The sequence below is a fragment of the Macaca thibetana genome, chromosome 11 (assembly GCF_024542745.1).
Source record: "Macaca thibetana thibetana isolate TM-01 chromosome 11, ASM2454274v1, whole genome shotgun sequence".
In the NCBI taxonomy this organism is placed as follows: domain Eukaryota; kingdom Metazoa; phylum Chordata; class Mammalia; order Primates; family Cercopithecidae; genus Macaca; species Macaca thibetana.
Window position 1 is genome coordinate 123,078,296 of NC_065588.1, and position 22,802 is coordinate 123,101,097.

Sequence of the window (22,802 nt, forward strand, 5' to 3'; positions counted from 1 at the left end):
TCCTAGGTATTTTATTCTCTTTGTAGCAATTGTGAATGGGAGTTCACTCATGATTTGGCTCTCTGTTTGTCTGTTATTGGTATATAGAAATGCTTGTGATTTTCACACATTGATTTTGTGTACTGAGACTTTGCTGAAGTTGCTTATCAGCTTAAGGAGATTTTGGGCTGAGACAATGGGGTTTTCTAAATATACAGTCTGTCATCTGCAAACACGGACAATTTGACTTCCTCTTTTCCTAACTGAATACACTTTATTTCTTTTTCTTGTCTGATTGCCCTGGCCAGAACGTCCAACACTATGTTGAATAGGAGTGGTGAGAGATGGTATTCTTGTCTTGCACCAGTTTTCAAGGGGAATGCTTCCAGATTTTGCCCATTCAGTATGATATTACCCTGGTTTGTCATAAATAGGTCTTATTATTTTGAGATACGTTCTATCAATAGCTAGTTTATTGAGAGTTTTTAGCATGAAGGGCTGTTGAATTTTGTCAGAGGCCTTTTCTGCATCTCTTGAGATAATCATGTGGTTTTTGTCATTGGTTCTGTTTATGTGATGGATTATGTTTATTGATTTGTGTATGTTGAACCAGCCTTGCATCCCAGGGATGAAGCCAACTTGATCATGGTGGATAAGCTTTTTGATGTGCTGCTGGATTCGGTTTGCCAGTATTTTATTGAGGATTTTCACATCGATGTTCATCAGGGATACTGGTCTAAAATTCTCTTTTTTTGTTGTGTCCCTGCCAGGCTTTGGCATCAGGATGATGTTGGCCTCATAAAATGAGTTAGGGAGGATTCCCTCTTTTTCTATTGGTTAGAATAGTTTCAAAAGGAATGATACCAGCTCCTCTTTGTACCTCTAATAGAATTTGGCTGTGAATCTGTCTGGTCCTGAACGTTTTTGGTTGGTAGCCTATTAATCATTGCCTAAATTTCCGAGCCTGTTATTGGTCTATTCAGAGATTCAACTTCTTCCTGGTTTAGTGTCAGCAGGATGTATGTGTCCAGGAATTTATCTTTTTCTTCTATATTTTCTAGTTTATTTGTGTAGAGGTGTTTATAGTATTCTCTGATGGTAGTTTGTATTTCTGTGGGATCAGTGGTGACCTCACCTTAATCATTTTTTATTGCATCTATTTGATTCTTCTCTCTTTTCTTCTTTATTAGTCTTTCTAGTGGTCTATCACTTTTGTTGATCTTTTCAAAAAGCCAGCTCTTGGATTCATTGATTTTTTTAAGGGTTTTTTTGTGTCTCTATCTCCTTCAGTTCTGCTCTGATCTTAGTTATTTCTTGCCTTCTGTTAGCTTTTGAATTTGTTTGCTCTTGCTTCTCTAGTTCTTTTAGTTGTGATGGTAGGGTGGCAATTTTAGATCTTTCCTGCTTTCTCTTGTGGGCATTTAGTGCTATAAATTTCCCTTGTGGTTCTCTAAGGACTTGCTTTATGAATCTGGGTGCCCCTGTATTGGGTGCATATATATTTAGGATAGTTAGCTCTTCTTGTTGAATTGATCCCTTTACCATTATGTAATGGTCTTGTCTCCTTTGATCTTTGTTGGTTTAAAGTCTGTTTTATCAGAAACTAGGATTGCAACCCCTGCTTTTTTTTGCTTTCCATTTGCTTGATAGATCTTTGTGCATCCTTTTATTTTGAGCCTATGTATGTCTCTGCACATGAGATGGGTCTCCTGAATACAGCACACTGATGGGTGTTGACTCTTTATCCAACTCTCCAGTCTGTGTCTTTTAATTGGGGCATTTAGCCCATTTAAGGTTAATATTGTTTTGTGTGAATTTGATCCTGTCATTATGATGTTAGCTGGTTGCTTTGTTCATTAATTGATGCAGTTCCTTCATAGCATCGATGGTCTTTACAATTTGGCATGTGCGTGCAGTGACTGGAACTGGTTATTCCTTTCCATGTTTAGTGCTTCCTTCAGGAGCTCTTGTAAGGCTGGCCTGGTGGTGACAAAATCTCTCAGCATTTGATTGTCTATAAAGGATTTTATTTCTCCTTCACTTATGAAGCTTAGTTTGGCTGTATATGAAATTCTGGGTTGAAAATTATTTTCTTTAAGCAAGTTGAATATTGGCCCCCACTCTCTTCTGTCTTATAGGTTTTCTGCCAAGAGATCCACTTTTAGTCTAATGGGCTTCTCTTTGTGGGTAACCTGAAACCTTTGTCTCTGGCTGACCTTAACATTTTTTCCTTCATTTCAACCTTGGTGAATGTGACAATTATGTGTCTTGGGGTTGCTCTTCTCAAGAAGTATCTTTGTGATGTTCTCTGTATTTTCTGAATTTGAATGTTGGCCTGACTTGCTAGGTTGGGAAGTTCTCCTGGATAATATCCTGAAGAGTGTTTTCCGACTTGATTCCATTCTCCCCATCACTTTCAGGTACACCAATCAAATGTAGCTTTGGTCTTTCACATAGTCCCATATTTCTTGGAGGGTTTGTTCATTTCTTTTTGCTCTTTTTTCTCTAATCTTGTCTTCTTATTTCATTAATTTGATTTTCAGTCACTGATATTCTTTGTTCCAGTTGATCTAATCAGGTATTGAAGCTTGTGCATGCATCACGAAGTTGTCATGTCATGGTTTTCAGCTCCACCACTTTATTTAAGGTCTTCTCTACACTGTTTATTCTAGTTAGCCATTCGTCTAACCTTTTTTCAAGGTTTGTAGTTTCCTTGTGATGGGTTAGAACATACTCATTTAGCTTGGAGAATTTTGTTATTACCGACCTTCTGAAGCCTACTTCAGTCAACTCGTCAAAGTCATTTTCCATCCAGCTTCGTTCTGTTGCTGGCAAGGAGCTGCAATCATTTAGAAGAGAAGAGGTGCTCTAGTTTTTAGAATTTTCAGTTTTCTGCTCTGGTTTCTCCCTATCTTTGTGGTTTTATCTACCTTTGGTCATTGATGTTGGTGACCTACGGATGAGGTTTTACTGTGGCTGTCCTTTTTGTTGATGTTGATGCTATTCCTTTCTGTTTGATAGTTTTCCTTCTAACAGTCAGGTCCCTGAGCTGCAAGTCTGTTGGAGTTTGCTGGAGGTCCATTCCAGACCCTGTTTTCCTGGGTATCATCAGTGGAGGCTGCAGAACAGCAAATATTGCAGAACAGCAAATATTGCTGCCTAATCATCCCTCTGGAAGCCTCGTCCCAGAAGGGCACCTGCCTGTATGAGGTGTCTGTTGGCCCCTGCTGGGAGGTGTCTCCCAGTTAGGCTACATGGGTGTGAGGGACGCACTTGAGGAGGCAGTCTGTCTCTTCTCAGAGCTCAAATGCCATACTGGGAGAACCGTTGCTCTCTTCAGAGCTATGAGACAGGGATGTTTAGTCTGCAGAAGTTTCTGCTGCCTTTTGTTCAGCTATGGCCTGCCCGCAGTCGTGGAGTCTATAGAGGCAGTAGGCCTTGTTGAGCTGCAGTGAGCTTTGCCCAGTTTGAGCTTCCCAGCCATTTTTTTACCTACTCAAGCCTCAGCAGTGGTGAACACCCCTCCCCTTGCCAGGCTGCAGCCTCGTAGGTGATCTCAGACTGTTGCGCTAGCAGTTATCAAGGCTCCATGGGCATGGGACCCACTGAACCAGGCATGGGAGAGAATCTCCTGGTTTGCTGGTTGCTAAGACCATGGGAAAAGCATGGTATTTGGGCAAAAGTGTACCAATTTTCCAGGTACAGTCTGTCATGGCTTCCCTTGGCTAGGAAAGAGAAATCCCCCAACCCCTTGCGCTTCCCAGGTGAGGTGACGCCCCACCCTGCTTTGCTTCACCCTCCATGGGCTGGTCCTACACATTTTTAAACAACCAGATCTAATGAGAACTCACTCATTATACCAAGGGGGGAAGGTGTTGCATGATTCATGAGAACACCACCCCCATAATCCTATCATCTCCTATCAGACCCCACTTCCAACACTGGGTATTACAATTAGACATAAGATTTGGGTAGGGACACAGATCCAAATCATATCACTAGGGAACTGCTTCTGTCATTTACTAGAACTGTTATCTAAGTCTCCCTTCTGCCCATTCAGTCCATCAGTATCTATTTAACCAACTCTATGTATTAACCTATTTCTGCTAAAGTAACCACTCTAACTTCCTTTTTACTGATTGGATCCAAACTGATACACTCCCTTTAGCAGCCATCCACTCCCTACTCTGGAAGAGTCTCATCCCACTTTGAAAAAGGCTCTTCTCACTATGCTGAGCCATAACCTTGCTCCTCTGTGTAAGCAGACCCTGTGGAACTGACCTAATTATGGTACCTCTTTTTCCCCTATCAAATCAGATCTTTTCTTCCCCACAGACCCTTTTTCTCATAGGGCTTGGCTTGAAGTGACCTGATTGCATGAATCAAAGCTAAAGACACTGTGGGATATGCAAATCTGTTCTCAAGGTATAGGGCCTTCTGGCTGCTTCATGGTGCACATTTGCTCTTTATCAGCAGTCCCTGAGCCCTCCCCTTTCCCCAGTAATAACAGCTTAGTTTGCTGTAGGCAGTCCTCTTCCACTCTCAGATTATGAATTTGGGAAGCCTCTTCTGTCTTATTACATAGAAGGGTATTGACTCAGGCCAGATCAACTGGATTGTTCAGTTTCTCCGGTCCCAGTGGTTGGTTCATAGATGTCCATTTCAGAGTTAATCAGAGCTGACGAGTAACGATGGGTCCCTGTCTGGGAGTGTTGGAAGATGCACCTGTTCTTTTTAAGGGAACTGGAGTCAGGTAGAATGAAAAGTTGGAGATAATACAGCCATTGTGCCTTCAAAAAGGGAGATTCTGTCTAAGAATTAAACCAGCAGGGGGAAACAATGCAAATAGAAGAAAAGAAAGTAACCAGATGCTGGTGACATTAAAGAAATCCCTGGTTGTATTAGTCTGTTCTCATGGTGTTAATAATACATACCTGAGACTGGATAATTTATAAAGGAAAGAAGTTTGACTCACAGTTCCTTATGGCTGGGGAGGCCTCACAATCACGGTGGAAGGCGAATGAGGAGCAAAGTCACATCTCACATGGTGGCAGGCAAGAGAGAACATGAGTAGGGGAACTCCCATTTATAAAACCATCAGATCTCTTGAGACTTATTCACTATCATGGGAAAAATGCACCCCCATGATTCAACTACTTCCCACTGAGTCCCTCCCACAACACTTGGGGATTATGGGAGCTGCAGTTCAAGATTAGATTTGGGTGGGGACACAGCCAAACCATATCACTGGTTCAAGCCATACCTGAAGGAGTCTCCTTCCTGGATATTTCAGTTATGATAAATATGAATAAACTTCATATTGTTGCCAATTTGAGATGGAATTTCTATCACCTTCAGTTGAAAAAGTTCTTTCCGGTCTTCCCACTCCCCTAAAAGAGATTTTGTATTTCCAAATGAATGAGCAGAGTTTGTTGTTTCTACTGTGGTGGGTTGGCAGCCTGGTGTCCCAGTCCTTTCGACATTTCCTAGTCATAGGCTCACCCACTACATTTCTTGAGTCTGTACTTGATAGCAGCAGACTCCTCCAGGCCATCAGTTGTACCGAGATTGATTTAACACAGCTGAATGCATAACACAGGTGTTGGTTACTTTTGCCAAGGAAATGTGGGCCTTTCTCTTTGTTCTGCAGCCATAGAGGGCCCTTCTTATTGATATCTGTGAAAAGAAAAGTAAATGATTAATGAACTGGACTAAACAATAATATAATAATAATAGCTAATATATGTTGAACCTTTATGAATATTAACTAGGTTAAAATTTTAAGTATTTTATATGCATTAACCCATTTATATCTCTCAAAGTAATTCGTGCATCAGATACTAATATCATGGTCATTACACCAATGAAGACACTGAAACACAGCAAGGATGGGCAACGTGCCCAAGTCACACCACTAAGCAACTGGCAGTCTCACCAGGAAGTCTGAACTGAGACCCTCTGTGTGCTAAGCAGATAATGTCCCCTTCCCCAAAGATGTCCTAGTTTCTCTAATCTTTGACAGTGTCACCTTATGCGGCAAAACAGATTTGGAGGTGTGATCAAGTGGACCTTAAAGTGGGAGAGATTATCCTAAATTGTTGGGTAGGCTCAATAATAACAAGGGTTTTTCAAGGTGGATAACGGATGCCAAGGAGGGTCAGAGAAGCACACATCGAAGTGAGTCAATGTGGGAAGGACTCACCACCATTGCTGGGTTTACAGATAAAAGGCAGCAATGAGCCAAGAATCATGGGCACCTTCTAGAAGCTAGAAAGAGCAAGAAAACCAATTTTTCTCTACAGCCTCCAGAAAAGAATGCAGCCTTGTCCATATCTTGGTTTAAGGCAGAAAAACTCAGATGTATGACCCGTAGAACAGTAAGACTATAAAGTTTTGCTGTTTTAAGCTAAGCATGTTACAGCAGCACTAGAAAATGAAGAAATCTTATCATTGTTTTTTAAAAACAACTTTGTTGAGGTATATTTGACCGTTTGAAATTCATCCACTTCAGGTGCACAGTTCCATGACTTTTAGTCACTTTACGAAGTCTTGAAAGCATTACTATAAGTCAGCTTTAAAATATTCCTATATGTGACTAGGCATGGTGGCTCATGCCTGTAATCCCAGCACTTTGGGAGGCCGAGGTGGATGGAACACCTGAGGTCAGGAGTTCAAGACCAGCCTGGCCAACATGGTGAAACCCCATCTCTAATAAATTAAACACAAAAATTTTCAAGACCAGCCTGGCCAACATGGTGAAACCCCATCTCTAATAAATTAAACACAAAAATTAGCTGGGCTTGGTTGTGGGTGCCTATAATCCCAGCTACTCAGGAGGCTGAGCCAGGAGAATCACTTGAACCTGGGAGGTGGAGGCTGCAGTGAGCCGATATCACGCCACTGCACTCCAGCCTGGGCAACAAAGTGAGACTCCATTTCAAAAAATATATATTCCCATAAGATCCCATTTACAATATATCCCTGGTCCCATCTCCAGCTCCAGGCAACTACTAATCTACTTTACCATCTCTATAAATATGCCTTGTCTGAACATTTTACATAAATGGAAACATACAATACGTGTTCCCTTGTGTCTGGCTTATTTCACTTAACATGGTAATCGTAAGTCCACCCATGACATTGCGTGTGTCAGTAGTCCATTCATTCTTATTGCTGAATACTATTTCACTTATGAATATATTGTATCTTATCTACATACCAACTGATGGAAATTTCAGTTGTTTCTACTTTTTCCTATTATGAATAATTCTATTATGAACAATTCGTGCATAAGTTTTCACATGGACATGTGTTTTCATCTTACCTCTTTTTCCAAAAGTAAAATTGCTGGGTCATATGGTAGTTTTACATTTAACTCTGTGAAGAACAGTTTTGCAAAGTGGTGGTGCCATTTTACATTTCAGTCAATATTACAGTACTACTTGTATTCATCTTTCTCATTTACCGTTGTCATTCTAGTGGGTGTGAAATGGTATTCCTTGTGGTTTTAACCTACATTTTCCTAATGACTAATGATGGTGAACATCTTTCCACAGGCTTATTAACCACTAACATACCTTCCTTGGTGAAATATCTATTCATATCATTTGCCTACTTTGGTTTGAGTTGTATTTTTATTATTGAATTTTTAAGAGTTCATTGTGAATTCTAGAGAAACGTCCTTCATCCGATTTGTATTTTACAAATGTTTTCTCTCTGTCTGTTGTTTTTTTCATTTTCTTCACATTTTCTGAAGTGCAAGCATTTTGCATTTTGATAAGGTCCACTTTGCCTTTTTTAAAAAGAAATTATGGAACATTCATTTTGTTACACAAAACTCTATCATCTTCACCATTATTAGACTGCATGCCTCTCAAAGTAGCTCATTGTTTGATGTATTTAGCAGCTTTGTTCAATGTTAGGTTAACTAGATCTAACATACTAACTAACATTCCATGTTAGCTAACTATATCTTAGAGTTCTTCAGGAGCTAAAGCACTTGAAATAGAATGTTGTTACTCCAGTGCTCTAGTGAATTCTGCCATGTCCCTGCAATGCCTAGAGACCACAGTTCAGGATATACAGGGAAAAGAAAGTTTTCACGTTGTTTTCCTCAGTTTTGCCCAGGAATGTTCAGTACCTAATGTCAAAATACATAGTCCACAACACAACAATATGAATGGACTTAATACCACTGGTCTGAATACTTACAAACGGCTAAGATGACAAATCTTATGTGTACTTTGTACTAATAACATGTTTTATTTAAAGAAATTAATTAAAGCTCACTTGGAAAAATTACAGGAAATATGTTGTATGAAGATGCTAAGATATTTATAACAAAGACCTATAAGGAAAAAAAGAATGGCCTGTGTTTTACCAGACCAGGTCATATATACATAGTGACAAGGGAAAAATCATGACCGTATATATTGAGTTTCAAAAGCACACTCGGTGTGTAAGGATAAACATACTTTATCTCTATTTACCTGATCTGAATCCAACAGGTCATAGTTCTGTCTCAGAGAAGGTCTTACAAAAACTAGACTGATTTAGCACATTACCTCCAAGCTTGGTATAAGGGCCATAATATGTCATAGTGTTACTGGTGACAGGTATCCTGAGTTACACTGAGTTACCAGTGGCGAATCCCTATGCGTCTGCAGCAACTTTAATTCTTGCCTCTTGAGAAGAAAGAATTTTACTAGGGGGCATGAGACAGAAGGAGAGACCGAGGCAAGTTTCAGAGCAGGAGTGAACTTTTATTAAAAATTTATTAGAACAGTAAGGAAAGGAAGGAAAGGCAAGGGAAGGAAAGTACAACTTGGGAGAGGGCCAAGGGGGCGATTAGAGAAACCAAGTACACAGCTTGACTTCTTGACTTGCAGCTTTTTTTTTTTTTTTTTTTTTTTCACATGGAGTCTCGCTCTGTTGCCAGGCTGGAGTGCAGTGGCATTATCTCAGCTCACTGCAACCTCCGCCTCCTAGGTTCAAGTGATTCTCCTGCCCCAGCCTCCCGAGTAGCCAGGACTACAGGCGCGTGCCACCATGCACAGCTAATTTTCGTATTTTTAGTAGAGACGGGATTTCACCATGTTGGCCAGAATGGTCTCGATCTCTTGACCTTGTGATCCGCCCGCCTTGGCCTCAAAAGTGCTGGGATTACAGGCGTGAGCCACCACACCCGGCCTGACTTGGGATTTTCTACGTTGGCATACTTCCGGGATCTTATTGGGAAGCTGCTGATCAGTTTCAGGTGTTTTCTGTCTATTAGGATATTGCCTTTTCCTGGTGCAGGCTGTGGCTAATCATTACTTTTGAAAAGGGTTAGCAACAGCCTGACCATCACCTGGTGGTCACCCAACACTCCTGGCGTGTGTATGGTCAGGGGAGCCCTCTACTGCCCTGCTCACGCCCGACCAGCCACCTCCTGTAACTATAGGAGGCAGCTCCTCCAAGGTGTGTATTTTAGAACACTCGTCGTTGGTTATGAAAGCTGTTCTCCTTTCATGCTGCATATGTCTGCAACGTGTAAGAAGACCAAGGCTGCCGCTGTATTTCTCAAACAGGAGAATGCTATGCTGTCTGCAGTCTTTGTATTTGTAGATCACATAGTAGGGAATTGCAGGCAGTTTTGGGTCAAACCCAGAGCTGTGGGTGACTGTCGGCTTTTCCACATTCCAGCTGAGAGATATGAGCTGAATGATTAATATCTCTGTACCCTGGTTTCTTTGTCTGAAAAATAAGGATTACGAATACCAATTATATGGTGGTTCTTGGGAAGATTAAATAAAATTGTATGTGTAAAGCCCTTAGCACAATTCCCAGCACCTAATCAATGTTTTTGGAAAATTATTAATATTTTTATTGCTGTTTTCATAAGTATAATTATCATTATATTAATAGCTAGAGGCTAAGATTGGAAATGTAGACAAAGGTTGCGGGCAGGCGGTGTCCCTATTTCAAAGCGTTAGAATAAGTGTTGCATCCTCACCTCCCACCTGGTAACAGATCTCAGTAGAGCAGATACAGTTGAGTACCCCTATCCAAAATGCTTGGGACTAGAAGTATTTCAGTCCCAAGCATTTTTTCAATTTTGGAATATTTGTATTATATTTATCATATTTGGAAACTGATTTTTTCAGTTTTGGAATACTTGTATTATACTTATCATTGAACATCCCTAATCTGAAAATCTGAAATCCAGAACCCTTCAGTGAACATTTCCTTTGAGCATCAGTGCTGAAAAAGTTCCAGATTTTGGAGAATGTGGGATTTCGGATTTTTGGATCAGGGATATTCAACCTGCACTGGCTGCATCTGTTGACCCGGATGACAAGTGAGAAAGAAAGAGCTCCCTAGGCCGGGCACGGTGGCTCACGCCTGGAATTCCAGCACTCTGGGAGGCCAAGGAGGGCGGATCACGAGGTCAGGAGATAGAGACCATCCTGGCTAACACGGTAAAACCCCATCTCTACTAAAAATGCAAAAAATTAGCCAGGTGTGGTGGCGGGCGCTGGTAGTCTCAGCTGCTCCAGAGGCAGGAGAATGGTGTAAACCCGGGAAGCGGAGCTTGCAGTGAGCTGAGATTGCGCCACTGCACTCCAGCCTGGGCGACAGAGCGAGACTCCCTCTCAAAAAAAAAAAAAAAAAAAAAAAGGAAAGAAAGAAAGAGAGGGAGGGAAGGAGGGAAGGAGGGAGGGAGGGAAGGAGGGGGGAGAAAGAGAGGGAGGGGGGAGAAAGGGAGGAAGGGAGGAAGGGAGGGAGGGAGGGAGGGAGGGAGGGAGGAAGGGAGGAAGGGAGGGAGGAGGGAGGAAGGAAGGAAGGAAGGAAGGAAGGAAGGAAGGAAGGAAGGAAGGAAGGAAGGAAGGAAGGAAGGAAGGAAGGAAGGAAGCTCCTGAAGGAAGAAAGGAAGGAAGGAAGGAAGCTCCCTGCCCCTGTTGGGGAAGACATGGGTTGTATTTAAAATTTACATACCAAAAACAAGATCAAATAGGAGGAACCGTTTTGAGAAATTTTTGTGAAAGTGCATACTTTAGGAATAGATGTGATTTTCCACAAATCCTTCAAGGATTGTATTTTTGTCTCTGGTTTCAACGATTTCCCTGAAACTGTCAAACAGTATCTTGTGAAAGGCAGGATGTAGAGGCCTCAGGGTCTGGTGTCAGATGAAGTCAGGTTGGATACAGCTCTGACACTTAACAGCTGTGTGGACTTGAAAACATTTCTTAGCCTCAAGCTATTTAAATTCTCTCAGTTCCCTTCTATATAAAATGGGTATAATGGTAGAACCTCCCTCCTTGGATTGTCATCAGAATTATGTGAGGTGAAGCTTGTAAAATGCTGAGCATAGGGCCAAGAACATTGTGCCAGCTCTGTAATTGGGAGTGACACCCATCCTCGAACACTGCATGGTCCTAAAAATCTGCCAGAGTCTTGTACTCTAAGATCCTTAAGTCTGCTGCAAATGATACCTTACCAGATTTAGCTGTAACAATCCTCATAAAGTTCCCCTAGAGGAATGTACTCTTTTAATGTAATGTGTTAGACAGGACTAGGGTATTGGAAGTCTTTTCATACAAAAAAATTTATGTCCTTCAGTAAATTTGGGCCTAATTTTAAAGTATAACCCACAGAGCAAAAATGAAAAATGTAGCTCAATTACGAAAGTGTAATTGTAGATCTGGGACTACAGATCTTAGCAGAGCAGATACAGTTGAGTATCCCTTATCCAAAATGCTTGGGACTGGAAGCATTTCAGTCCCAAGCACTTTTTCAGTTTTTGGAATATTTGTATTATATTTTTCTTGAGCCTTTTTTCTTGACCTGTAAGAGGTTCAGAAAGGGGTAAAATAAGGATACACCATAGTGAAGTTCACAGTGTGATAGTAACAAGCCCTGTTGGTTTCTGGGGTTCCTAGGACCACCTGCCTGTTCAGAGATTTCCCTAGAAAGATCCACAGGGTTCTGCACATATTGTTTATACAGCTAAGTTTTATTACTGCAATATTGGTCAGATATTCAATCGAACCACAAGGGTTATACTGGTGGAGTTGGTAGGAATCCATGTGCAGGATTCTCATAATCTTGCTCCCACAAAAGTCACACAAAGCACACTCTTCCCCCAACAGTAAAACTGCTGAAACATGAATAACGTGTTTCAACGAAGGGAAATCTGTTACAGACTCAGTGCCCAGGAGTTTTACTGTGGGCTGGTCATGTAGACACCCTCTGTCTAGCAGAGGGTATGGCTTATGTGAACACCTGCTTCTTTCTTTTGACGAGTCCCCAAATTCCAGACTCCCCAGAGGAAAAGCAGGTGTTCACATAAACAATATCATTTGCACAGCAGTTTAGGCACCATGGGTGCTCTTATCAGTGAACGATTGACATTGAGAGACAAGTTCCCAGATGCAAAAGGGCCGATCTTGACAACAGGCCTTTCTACAGATGACAGTTCCAGCCCAGCTGCTCTTCCTTTGCTGCACACCATGTGTTGGAGGCTGTCCATGAACCAGACCCTGCACATATGCGATATCATTACATTTAATACACACACACACACACACACACACACCCGTATACACAGGAGCTTTTCCTATTTCAGGAAGAAATAGAACAACTTGACCAAGGTCACACCGCTGAGAGGCAGAGATGAGAATAAAACCATGAAGACTCTTACTCTTATGTCCTCGTTTTTGCTGGTAGCAAAAACCTTTGGTGCGGCAGAAAATTTAGGTGAAGCTTCTCCCAGTGTTTCTTTGCCAGCCCTGACAGCAAACCGCTCGTTTCCTTGGACTCCTCCTGAATGAAAGCCCAAGGTCTCTTCCCAGCTCTGAAATCATAGGTCATGTTCACCTCCGCGTATGTTCACTGGGGAATGAGAGTAACAACTATGTGATAGTGTTCTTGTGAATATTCTAAGTCAGAGCACAAGACAGGTTCCCTTTCCTTGGCCTTGAGGGAGTATAACAAAAAGCCAGAAATCACCTCAATTACCTTATTCTTTGTTCTAGGGCTGAAAGAGGAAGGCAGGAGTCAGACCTGCTGAGGTTCCCAAGCTGGGGGCCTCCCATTCTCTTACCCAGTGTCTAAGCTGCAGCCACTCTCATTTAGAAGACAAAAGTCAAACACGGTGTTTCTAACTGAAGACTCACTTCCTAATGCCTGATTTCATTAGCAATCGGGTTTAAAAGACCCAGCTCAACATAGCCATGTTAATACTCTTATTCACCTACTTTGGTTTTAATAACATGTATTATTGTATCTTTCTCATGTAATGTTGATTTTTTATTGCATGTTTTAAATTGATATTTGATTTTATTTAGTTAGAATAAAAATGGCAGATACTACGTCATTATTTCTGTTCAAGTTTCTCATTCAGTAAGATCTTAAATTGCTCTGATATTTTGCGTCCACAACAGAAATGAACAAAATGTGACAAACAAAATGTAGATTACATCAAGTATTTATGGAAAAAGTGCATCGCATCTAAAAACCTTTGCAGGTAATTGTAAGTATGCGAAAATAATGTAACTGTGAGGCATTTGAGATGGAATCCATAGTAATCCCTTTAGAGCAGTTGTAAAAGCATTAAGTTATGATTAAGTATACACAATACTCTGTGTGGCCTGGAGCTGAGGAAGTCCAATTCAATCTGAAAAACCCCTTATAAAGAACAGCATTATTTGAGAAGCAAGAGGTTGGGGTAGGTCAGTGAATTTAAAAATAAATGCATTTTGAAAACTTAAGTCTAAGGCCGGGCGCGGTGGCTCAAGCCTGTAATCCCAGCACTTTGGGAGGCCGAGGCGGGCGGATCACAAGGTCAGGAGATCGAGACCACAGTGAAACCCCGTCTCTACTAAAAATACAAAAAATTAGCCAGGCGCGGTGGCGGGCGCCTGTAGTCCCAGCTACTCAGGAGGCTGAGGCAGGAGAATGGCGGGAACCCGGGAGGCGGAGCTTGCAGTGAGCCGAGATCGCGCCACTGCACTCCAGCCTGGGCAACAGCCTGAGACTCCATCTCAAAAAAAAAAAAAAAAAAAAAAAAAAAGAAAACTTAAGTCTAAACTAACTATAGGGAGAGATGGTGATGGGATACCTTTTCCAGCTCAGTGATTTGAGACTAAAGGATTTGTCACTCCAGCTTATGCACACACATTTGATATTAGTGTCTCCTGCTCAATGGAGAGGCCCACAATTTAATCAAATTTTTTAGGCAAAGCTAGTGAGAAACCACTGAATAATATTCTTCAGCTGTTAAAACATATAATAAACATTTCCCTAAAATGATACATTCTTTATTTCAGTGTTCCTAGCACAAATCCTGCCAAAACTGCTGTGCAAAAGATGAGTTTAATTTCCTTATTTCGGGTACCTACTGATCATCTCTTACTGAGTCAATGAACATATTTCCCTAATCTACAGAAAATCAATATGGGGGCTTGTTGTAATTTGGTTCATATGTCATGATTCCAAAACTGTTATCCAAGCTCGAAATCACAAGGCAAAATACGCTGCATTTTTAAAGATATTAACCAAGTCTATATTTATGAATAATTCATGGCTTGCCAGTGAAGTGGCAGGTTTTGCATACTTTAGCATTAAAAAGTAGTCCTCTTGCTTCTGTCTATTGGTGTTCTTCAAAGTAGAATATTATCTGAGGAAGGGTTAGAGGACATTTAATTAATTTTATTTTGAGATTTATTACATTGTAAGTTTTGCTTAATATAGAACCAAAGTCATCAGCTCAAGGGAAAACATTTAGTTCATTCACTCCTAGAACTGCTTCCAATATACACAAGACATCCCACATGCCTGTTGTCCTAGGGAGGTGGATTTGTGAACACAGTCATGCTCAATTGAATATTTTATTTTGGCGGTTTCATTGGTTTCCAAATATGTGTTTCTCTCATTGTACTGAAATGCTAGTTTCATTATTTTGAACTGCATTTCTTGGTAAAGTTCAGTCTCATATCTTTTTTTTTTTTTTTTTTTTTTTGAGACAGAGTCTCACCCTGTCGCCTAGGCTGGAGTGCAGTGAAGCGATCGCGGCTCACTGACTGCAAGCTCCGCCTCCCGGGTTCAAGCGATTCTTCTGCCTCAGCCTCCCGAGTAGCCAGGACCACAGGCATGTGCCACCATGCCAGGCTAATTTTTGTAGTTTTTTTGTAGAGACAGGGTTTCACCACGTTGGCCAAGTTGGTCTTGAACTTGTCACCTCGTGATCCACCCACCTAGGCCTCCCAAAGTGCTGGGATTACAGGAGTGAGCCACCACGCCTGGCCCAGTCTCATATCTTAACCTTATCAGAAGTCAGAAAGGATGAACCGTGAACCACAGCTAATTTCATAAGTACTGTAAGTTCTACCCTAATCATGGCATAAAAGGTTTTGAGTAATTAATGTTAGTTTGTATCTCTAAGGACAATCTCTTGTACCTGATCATTGTATGCCTGAGCCATTGACAGACAGGGAATTGAATCTTCAGAGCTCTGTTTCTACATTAACCCTTCCTTCCCCGCACAATAGGTGACCCTTTGAAGCAGCCAGGTCCAACCTTCTGTGCAGAGTCAGTCACGTGCATATTAAGCAAGACTCTAGGTCAAAAAGTTTCCTCCAACACTGCGTGACATACTCAGTAAATTCCCAAAAGACTCCTGTAGAAAAGTCAAGACTTCCAAACCTATACACCCTAGCAGCCCAATTTAAGACGTTTGGAAAAATACCCAGTATTACATTTAATGCCTTCTCTCTTGAGAAAAAAGTACCAGACATTCTATATGATTTTTCCCGTCGTCTAATAGAGCCTCAGCAGAATGTCAAGAATAGAGAATTCAGTAATTGAAGGAAAAAAGGAGCCAACAGTTCTCCTGTATATGTAGTTTTCAGAAGGTTCAAGCAACACAATCCTAAGCATTAGCAACAGGGACTCTTTAAAATTTGTACAATAGATAAAATTGGTGATGCCATTTCTTTCATAAGTTAAATATGTCTTTTGATTAGGACATATAAATTCCCATTGTAAAGGAACTGTTTTGTCATTTAAATTTAAAAATTTCATTACAACTAAAGAAGAAAATATAAGTTCCCAAAGCCCTGTATCCCTGAGATATACAGTATTAACTTCCAGTAGTTTTTCTATATGTATATTTTAAAGAAGATACCATTAAGATCATTTGTATTGTTTTTCCACTTAGTATTATGTCTTAAGCATTTGTGGGTCCATTAAAATCTTTGAAAATAGGATTTTTGCTTTCCAAGTTTTAATATAAGTAATACATAATCACTGTAAAGGAAGAGATATGGAAATACACTGGTAAGTGGTAAGAGCATCTATATCTAATCTCCCAGACCCAGCACTGTTCTTTAATCCTGATGTCTTCTCATTTGCACATATGTGTAAGTGACAAGCAGTATCATTGTGATATTAACTCAAGTGTTAGGAGTACAGAGAGGATGTTCAGCAGGATCGATCAAGGTCCACCCACAGCACTTCTGCAAAGGTTCCAACGTCCCACCCAGCCCAGGAGCAATAAAGAGGGCATGGACCGTGCTCACTGCTACAGATGAGCAGGTTTCTATACCTGTGGAGCCTCACCTGCACACAATCCAGAGCTCTGGACAATGCTGCAGGGATGGGGCAGGAAGCTTCATTCTCAAAACAGCACAGGCATTTTTTTTTTCCAAAACCAAGTTTAGTAACGAAAGTTACTATAGTACTGGTAAACCTCTAAGATTTTTGACTAGCCTCTGCCTTTGATCCCAACTAGAATAAATGTATCACATAATACATCTTGGACCATTTTTTGCCCTTTCAAGCACGAATCTAAGCACTCTGTAAATGTTTACTTTTATAACCCTCATGGTAACAAATCACTGTCATTAAACCAGTTTTACAATTGAGGCGACAGTAAGAAGCACAGAGAAGTTAAGTAACCTATCCAGGTTTACACAGCTTGTGAGCAGGAAGCCAGAACTTCAGTCTGGACTATAGAATCCTGGGAGCCGATGGTTTTTGGTGCCACAGAGCTCCAGCAGCCTCATGCAGGTGGGAGGGAGGCTGGGGACTGAATGGCTTCTGGGGAGTCAGTGTCCCCTCTTCTTCCTCATAAGCTGATATTCTCTGTGCATCACCACCAGTTTTATCAGTAGCAGTATGTTTTCACTATACGTAGTTACTTTATGTGAGTTTCTATCTCTAAGAGCATCTCTTGTACCTGATCACTGTGTGCTTGAGCCACTGACAGACAGACAGTGAATCAGATCTTCAGAGCTCCGTTCCTGCATTAATCCTTCCTTCTCTGCACAATAGGCAACCCTCATAAGCTGATATTCTCTGTCCATCACCACCAATTTTAGCAATACCAATATGCTTTTTGCTATATGTAGTCAATTAATGTTAGCTTTTATCTCTAAGGACAATCTCTTGTACCTGCTCACTGATTTATTTTATAAATAAAATATTTATAATTTATCATGTTTATATTATTTTATAAATATTACTTTTATAAATATTTGTTTCTTTTTCCTTTTTGCCTATATTATGATAAACAAAGAATAAAACTGTTGTACTTTGTGGGCAATGCCCAATCTTGTTTTCTGTTTTTTCCCTTAGTATTTACAGTTCCTAGAACATCATCTGGATGCATACGATCCTTGCAAAACAGTTAACACAATACAAAGCCTCTATCCTCATTAACCAGTTACCAAGGATTCTGTTCGAGTAATGGAAACCCATGCTGTAGAATAGCAGTTCTCAGTGCTCACTGCACAAGAGAATCACCTGAGGATGGCTTACCTGCCCTTTCGTGATGCCCAAGGTCTATCTACAGAAGTTCTGATTGGGTTGGCCTGGACTGCGGGCCTGGGAGTTTTAAAAGTCTGCAAGTGATTTAAATGTGTGCCCAAGATTGATAATCGTCTTAGAAAGAGAAAGTTCTATGGATTTAGATGGCTTCATTGAAAAAAAAAGATTGTTCCTTGATTTCTTATTAGAAGAATTATCATGGATGAATAAGGGTTGCCCACACCCCTCTGAAGAAAGAAACCCGAAATCCGAGCTGGAGTTTCCTTTCCTGAAGGGAAAAGCTCATCTTTGATGGCAAAGTAAATTATTAGGAGAGCTTAATTTCAGAATGTGTAGACTCTTTTTTTTTTTTTCCCCAAAGTCTTGCTCCATTGCCCAAGCTGGAGGGCAGTGGCCCAATCACAGTTCATGGTGCAGCCTCAAACTCCTGGGCTCAGGAGATCCTCCAACCTCAGCCTCTTGGGGAGCTGGGACTACAGGCACATGCCGCCATGCCCGGCTAATTTTCCAATTTTTTGTAGAGATGGGTGTTTGCCATGTTGCCCAGGTGAGTCTTGAACTCCTGGCCTCAAGGGAATCCCTCCGCCTTGGCCTCCCAAAGTGCTGGGATTACAGGTGCCAGCCACCACGCCCAGCCTCTGAATGTTTAGACTCTTGATTCTGAGTGGCTGGTGTTTCCCAGAGAGAAGAGGGTTGCAATTATGGAGAGTGGCCAGATTGAGGTGGAGTAACTAAGGGGATTGGCCCAGATGATGTGGAAGATGGATTGTGGATTCCCCTCGTGTGGACCCAGCTCCCTGAGCACCATAGAAGATCAAGCAGGTGGAGCTCTGAGCCCGCGCAGGCAGCTGGGCGCCCTTTTCCTCTGCAGAGGGCTCTTCATCTCCAGCTCAGCTTGAAGGAAGGGAGCTGGCTGTCTCTGAGCAGAAACTGTGGATGTCAAACAGGAGACCCCAGGAGCAGTAGCCAGGGTGAACTGAGGACCAGGGATTTCTTCAATTCTTCCAGCTTGTACAAGTCTCTACGTTCCTGACAATCACAGATGGTGAGGGAAGATCTCCCTCAAAATTACTCAACTGCGTTTTCTACCATGCCTGATGGGTGGAGGCTTAGCCAGACCGAAGCCTGTTTAAGAATACAAAGGGATGCGCTATCTATTTTACCGTGAGTGAATGCTGCACTCATGACCTTTACTTAGGCTATGATGGATTTGAGGACGTGGGAGTGCTCAAGCTCCACAACTACTCCACAGGGGATGGAAAAGAAGGAGGAAGGAGTAAATTGTTCAGAGGAAATGCATAACAGAGATAAAGATGTGTAATGTCTTGATTTCAAAAATATTTAAACCCTGGGATATAGGAGACAGTCTGGCCTCCTGAGAGCTTTTAAAACACCACTGATGATGATCACTCTATGCTATGGTCTGAATGCTTGTGCCCCATCAAAGTTCCTATGTCCGAGCCTGTCTTGAAAGTGATGCTGTTAGGAGATGAGGCCACTGGAAGGTGATTAGACCATGAATGTGGAGCCTCACAATGGAATGAGTGCCTTTAAAGAGGGCTGGAAAGACCAGAACTTTTCCCCTCCACCATGCGAGGACACAGAGAGAAGGCTGTCTTTGTGAATGAGGTAGTGAGTCCTCACTAGGTGTGGAATCCACCAGCTTTCTGTCTTAAACTTCTCAGCCTCCAGAAATGTGAGAAGTAAATTCATGCTTTTTAAGCTAATGAGTTTATGGCATTTTGTGATAGCATCCCAAACAGACTAAGATCTCGTGACGAGAATCATGTCAGTCATTCGAGTCTTTAATGTTTATGTTTTGATGGAGATGAAAATAGAAATCTATGAATTCCAGTCAAAAGAAGTAAAATGAGTGAAGGAAAATTACTTCTTTTATAGATATTTGTCTTGCTTTGTCCAGAACTTGGTAAACTACAGAAATTCTCATAGGGCTCAATCATATAATGTAGCTATTTTTTGATAAAATATTTTATTTTTATTACATGAAAAGTTAAAAAAACATATACAAATATTAAAAATTATTGATTTTCATCAGTAATTGTATTCTGAGTTCTATTCCATCTATATGTGAATGTTGGATTCCTTTGCTTACTTTTTTTTAAACAATCTTATAATTGTGCCTGTTTCATAAAGTTAAAATTCATGAAGCCCAGTTAAGATCATAAGGCTTTTTGACAGCAAGTTTGGAACATTCATTCCTGAATGTAAATGCTGCTATCATATATTATTTTAAATGGCATGATGCTATTATTTGTATTTCGATATTTAAGTATAATGAATTATTTCAATATTTTTTCCATTGCGATTTATTGATTGTTTAAAAATCAGACATATTGTAAAAAATAAACATTATCTTCTTAGAAGAAAAGCCAAGTAATTGAATCTCCAGCTTTATTTCTAATTATCTGCAATCTGCTTTCTGTACAAGGACCTTTTATTTGAGACTTCTATTTGCTCTTTGGTATTTTCTTGGATTTTATTTGATTTTCTATGTTTTAACAGTAATTTAAGTTCTCTCTGGGAGGGCCATTCATAATTAAAATTATTCCTAATTGTGTAGTTTTATTTCACTTCTGCTTAATAAGAGATTATGAGACAATTTGGTGCATGCAGGGAGATCTTAGATCATAGAATAGCTGCCATTTGGGGGAAGATTTCTCTATTTTTAACCTGTGTCATGCAGACCAAATCTCAAATGAATGCAATATATTTACATGGTCTAGGAATATGACTGTGAACCAAGGAAAAAAATGACTGTCAGCCTTTGCCTGGATTTCTCATTGGCATTCAGATTTGTGAATAAACTTGGAAAATTGGAGATTGTTATGTGACTTTAGTGCAAGATCATATCCATGTGCTCTGGCCAGTCAAATGCAACTAGAAGTTCTGCTTGCCCCACGGTTCTTTGACCCAGTTGACCTTTAGGACTGTTAGGTACACTCTGCAAATGTGTGGTTGATTTCACTTAATTGCCTCCTCTTCAGCCCCATCCCTCATTAGCAAATGATGTAGCTCTCAGTCTAAGATGCAAGGCCTGAGAACCCAGGGACCACTGGTGCAAGTCCAGGAGTCTGAAGGCTGGAAAACGTGAAGTTTTGATCTCTCAGGACAGGAGAGGGGGCGCGTCTCAGTTCCAGGAGAGAGAGGGAGAAAGAGAGAGGCAGGGAGAACTAATTCCTCTTTCCTCCTTTGTTCTAATCTGGTCCTCAGTCGATTGTAAGGCACTGGCCACATTGGGTGAAGTGGATCCTCCTTATTTAGCTCACTTATTCAAATGTCAAACTCTCCCAGAAATATCCTCATAGGCATACCCACTGACATGGCTTGGCTGTGTCCCCACCCAAATCTCACCTTGAATCATAATAATCCCCACATTTCAAGGGCAGGGCCAGTTACAGATAATTGAATCATGGGGGCAGTTTCCCCCATACTGTTCTTGTAGTAGTGAATAAGTCTCACAAGATCTGATGGTTTTATAAATGGGAGTTCCCTTGGACAAGCTCTCTCCTGCCTGTCGCGAGGTAAGACACGGCTTTGCTCTTCCTTCGTCTTCCATCACAATTGTGAGGCCTCCCCAGCCAAGTGAAACTATGAGTCCACTAAACATCTTTCTTTTATAAATTACCCAGTCTTGAATATGTCTTTATCAGCAACATGAGAGTGGACTAATACACCCAGAAATAATGCTTTACGAGCTCTCTGGATATCCCTTAATGCAGTCAAGTTGACACCTAACATTTACCATCATGTCTTCATAAGACTTTGCTGCATTTACATCTCCTGAAACAAAAGCCAGCTCAGGTTATTCTCTTGGTGAGGCTGGTCTCTTATACCCCAGCTGCACGGGAGTTGAAGGCGGCCCTGGCAGTTTCATATTGTGGAGTGGGTGGTAATCTTTGCTTCCTACAAAAATCTTCAGCTGGGGAATTCCCCAAACAGAAAAAAAATCAAACATAGAGGAGCAAACAAAAATAGGTATATTTGTTTGCCAGGGCTGCTGTAAGAAAGTTATTTAGGTTTGGAAACAAAGGGCCCAAGGCGTTTGGAGATTGCCTAGAATGTATGAGGCAAACGTGCAGAAGGCACGGACTTGAGCATTGTTGTAGAATTGAGCCAATCTGCATTGCAACATCACAGGCTGAGATGTAGTTTTTTATTTAACAATATTTTTGTATTTAAGAATTTGAAAGTTTGGGGTTTTTTCTTCATTTTCTTCTCCTCTCTGATAAGAACAAGTAGCATCTCTCAAGAGACTTTTACAGTGTGTGAAGGATGTCTCCTAAGACAGAGTACATGAGGTTGTCATTGACAGTGTGTATAAAATTGCATCCGTCTTACCCTCTTCTAGGCAGGAAAACAATGACACAGCTGAGGTTTTCTCCAGGAAAGTCACTTGAACCATCCCTCTTAGTTATATAAATATTTATTTTCTTAAAATTTTCATATGACAAATATCTGAGTAGCCGCATTCATTCATGCCTTCATTTCCTCAAAAGATTGAACTCTATCCAGTAAACAGAGATAGAAAAGGGCGGATAAATTCCTCTTCCCATACAGTTATTTCAATGGCATACAAAATTATAGTATTCAGTGTATGCCAAAAAGGGTATTCAGTGGCATACCCTTTTTTGGCATACAGTATTAACTCTGGAAGGTAGAAATCTTAATATTCATAGAGAATCCAGGATCTCCCAGTAGGGTAGAAGTGGATGCTGCCTTTCCTCTAACTTCAGCTGCATTTCTATGAAACAAAATTGCTTTGTAGGAAGAAGTCAGTGACCTGGCTCAGCTAAAGGTGCTAAGAGTTCATTTCAAAGGGTTGGCTTCAAAAAAATATGCAACTGATTGTGGGATTCTTCATAGAACAGAGGTGGTGATTTGAAGAAATGGCTAAAGATGTGTATGACTCTGAAAGAACGATAATTTGGCAGCCAACTGTGCCTGAGCACAGGGATCTAGGCAGTCCCAAACAACTTAGCCCAGGGATCTGCACA

The 22,802-nt window shown here is 41.0% G+C and overlaps 1 long non-coding RNA gene across 3 annotated transcripts in view; it reads right to left on the minus strand.

Moving 5' to 3' along the window:
- The window catches only part of LOC126930970 (uncharacterized), an 88,970-nt gene that overhangs the window by 37,376 nt on the left and 28,792 nt on the right, over positions 1-22,802 (minus strand). For 2 of the 3 annotated variants that reach the window (XR_007717740.1, XR_007717738.1), the window contains 2 exons: positions 12,662-12,852; positions 5,243-5,655 (listed from right to left, as the gene is read on the minus strand). This is a non-coding gene — a long non-coding RNA (uncharacterized LOC126930970). Of the gene's footprint in view, positions 1-5,242; positions 5,656-9,510; positions 9,715-12,661; positions 12,853-22,802 lie in introns of those variants that run through there. The other variant, XR_007717739.1, reaches the window with a different exon arrangement.